Genomic DNA, 3,858 nt, shown 5'->3' with positions numbered 1-3,858 from the left:
TTTTACTTACACATTCCTGTTAGTGGTCTTGCTACATTCCTTTTTTGTGGCCTTAGCATGTGAGTTATACCAGCTTGAACTCCCTTTGGTCCCTTAGTGAAACAAATTCAGAGATGAGGGGTAAGCTAAATGTGAGTGTAAGTTACATGTTGGTAAGTGGGTTGTCCCCATATAAACGGAAAGGAGTCTAAAAGGACATATAAGATGGTGTAACATGGAAGAAGCTATCATTTTGCCAGCTTAGACTCTTCTCTGGATGTGGCCAAAAAAACCAGCTATCAAAATGCACATAAAATACATTTTTGCTTTTATTCTGCTTCAGTTCTGAAATGACTAACAGCAGATCTCTCTCAGAACATTGGAGATGGAGATTAATGTTTTAAACCCTTTGAAAGATGGAAGTAGAAGCGTTGGTTTCTAACTTTAGTAGTTGCCAAGATAACAGATACTGAAGTTGTGTCACAATTCTAATGAAAAAAAAAACAGCTGCTAGTTAGAATGATGTGATTATGAGGTCCCAACCTGACAAGCCTAGAAACAAATGCATTAAACCACTAGAAAGCTGACCCTCCAGACTATAAATGCATTCATATCTAACCATTATGGTTTGCGAGGATCTCACCATCTAACAGTGCCTCTTTTGACAACGGTCCAACACACTTTGTCTTCCTTTGTCAAATATATCCTTAAATAAGATTACAGTTGGGAGATGTTTATATGCAGCTATGTGCTTTTAAAGAAATGTCTTATCTCTAGGCATATGTATTTAGTAACTTGTGTAAAGCCAGCAACCACAAAGCAAACAGCTGGGACTGTCGTCACTCAGTTTGGTTAATCACAAGCACTCTTTGATCCTTAAGGAAATGTACAGTTTTTCTCCTGCATCAGAACAAAACCAATAAGAAGGGTGTGAGCCTCAGACCTGTTCTAGCTTTTATGAATAAAGGAGCTAGGCAGCAGCATGTGTGGAGGTTTGGTTTTTTTTACATGATCCCTAAATTTTAAATTCAGTTCAGTGATTGTGTTTCCTGCCACTCCTTCCTAACCTTTTCTTCTCCCACAGAGGTGGAGTCAAGTGATCTCTACGTACCTCAAGGTCCCCCTGTTGTAATGAATGTCCTAGCCAAGGAGGACAGGATGTGGAACCATCAAAATTGCTCCTAAATTAGACAGAATAGTCACTTGAAGGAGCAATGGAAGGTATCTCCCTCCCTTTCAGGAACTGACTGTACTGCATCTACAGTGCTACTAGTCATGGCTCGCTCAAACAAGGGAACGAACAGTATGATGCATGCTGCTCCCCACAATAAAGAAAAAGAACTAACATTTCACAAACAAAAAACTGACAGAGAGTGATCACTTCTTCCACTACTGAAAAGAAACTCGGGGATGGACATTAATAGAGCATACCTAAGCAGCACCATTACACAACAGTTTAGAAGAGAGTGAAGATACACTTATCCAGAAACAAGTATAGGGAATTGTGTTTTGCTATTCTAATCCTAAATTACAAGGCCAGCGCCCTAGTTTTTGTTTGGATTGGCTTTCATACAGGTTGAGATATTTTTCTAGTAAAGAAAAAAACTGGTTTATGGAGTTGAGATGGCATATTAAATTTATGGAGTTGAGATGGCATATTAAAGTCATGATTGGTAACTGACTCAGCTCCTTGCTGTGCTGCCATGTGAGACCAGGCTTCATGTCTCTTCTTTGTGGATTAATAGGGCCATGGATCACGGCTCCTCTTCGATTTTGGCTGATAGCTATTGTTTCACCTTTACAATCTAGCCCTTGTCCTCCTCCCCCATCATTAATCCACATCCCTTCTGCCTCTTTTCTCAACCTAGTCTATAAGCTCCTCTGGGCTGTGTCCTTGTATTTATTCGTAAAGAGCCACGCACACCGAAGGCGCAATAGGAATAATTTTAAAATGCCCCCTTGGAGCGATACAGCAGAACAGAGAGATTAGAACTCAAGCCCTGAGGTCATAAGAAAATAAGGTAACAAAGGTTTCTTTCATTCGATTTAAGGTCACCCAATTATGCAATGCAGCCGCAGCTTAATTACCCCCTCTCCCCCAAAGCACAACTGGTTTCTACCGACTTCCTAAAGACAGGAAAGCGAAATCAGTTTTAATTATGTCCAAACATTATTACCTCTCCCAGGTTATAAACCACTGAGCACTGGCAGAGCAAGGCAAAATTGTCCAGAAATAAATCCACATCTTCCAGCCCCCTGATCCCATTGTCACTGAAGGTCTCATCCACCCTTATGGGCTAAGCACTTTTGCAATAAGCCTGTTTATTGCTATGACATACAGATCAGGAGTTCAGACTTAAGAATATTTCATGATTATGATCGAATTTAACATTCTCATAGATATTTAAACAACGTACCCATTGCTGTGGCCCTGTAACAATGGGTATTGCAATCAGATCCTTACAACACAACCTACTGAGTTTAGGCTGAATCTAAGGCACCCATCACTGTGATATCTAAGCATCAAATCCTTAACCAACATATGCCTGTTATAACCTAAAACTCACTGAATTCCAGCTCTGGTAGCCTACCAGCAGAAACCAGTTCCACTGGTACAGATCCTCAGTTGTAAATGCTCTGTTAGCAATATTATCCCAGTAGATGTTAATGACCCTGTCAAGTACCTGGTACTTGGCACATCCCGATGTTTAGAGAACATACCCAACAACTATAAGTAAACAGCCAGCACAGAGCATCAGAGTGACATGTTCACAGAGGACCTCTCTGCACCAGCTGAAGCTGACAAGTGGTCTTCAAGGGTAACCAAATCAAGCTCATTGCTCTAAGCCAGCCTGAAGGTGATAAGCACCTAGATTGGCCAGAAAAGGGTCCTGTCACAGAGTACTAGTGTGGTCTGTGAATTCCCTCCCACAATTGCTATGTAAACCTCGCAAGACTCACAAGCCAGGAGGACAAAATTAACTCACCTCCACACAGCTCCTCCTTATTAAATGCAAAAAGCACTCCCACACCTTCTGGCCAACTTGGGTTTATGATGAAGCAAGACTACGGACAGAGGAAACAGAACTAGCAGGTCTCAAAAAGTCAAGCAAAGTTGGGCTTCTCCTGATATTATGGACGGTTTGTTGCCTTATTTTCCCACCAGTCTTGCAGTGAATAGCATGAACTGAACAGTGTGCCCCTACAGTATGCACATTCAGCTTCAGCTAATGGACACAAACCATTTCCACAAACCCTGTTCTTTGTGCAAAACCAGTACATGCCACAGGGCAATGTTCCTTCTAATTGTGTGTGCAGAATTACAGGCTGACTGAGCACAGATTTAATACTTCTGAGTGCCGCTCCTTCATCCCTATTCACCTTCTCATCACGTTTTCCTCTCCATCCCCTACAGTCCAAGTCTTCTTAATCACTTCTCTCTGTCTTGCCGCAATCCTTCTCCATCTCTCTCCCCTCATTCACATACTCTTCCCACCCACCCCTCCACATTCAATCACTGGCTAGTTCCCATGCACTTACTGTCCTCCCCGCAACTCCATTTACAGATGGGTAGGGCTTGAAAATACTACAATTACTACCTTAAGGACACAAGCCAAGTGGACACTAGAAAAAGGCTTGCTGGCATACTATAATAGCAAACCCTCCTAGTGTAGATGCTGCTTATACCACCAAAACAGTGCTTGTGCTGGTTTCCCTTATACCAGTTCCCTGAGTGAAATAAGCTATGCTGGCAAAAGCGTATTTATGCTGGTATAACTGCAGTGGTTATAGAGTAGGGTTTTTGCCAATATAAGTGTCATTAAAAAAAAAAAAAAAACCCATGCCACTACCCAACAGCTACACTGACAAGTTTCTAGT

This window comes from Mauremys reevesii, linkage group 15 (assembly GCF_016161935.1).
Source record: "Mauremys reevesii isolate NIE-2019 linkage group 15, ASM1616193v1, whole genome shotgun sequence".
NCBI classification, from domain to species: Eukaryota; Metazoa; Chordata; order Testudines; family Geoemydidae; genus Mauremys; species Mauremys reevesii.
Note: the sequence above shows the minus strand (reverse complement) of the source record.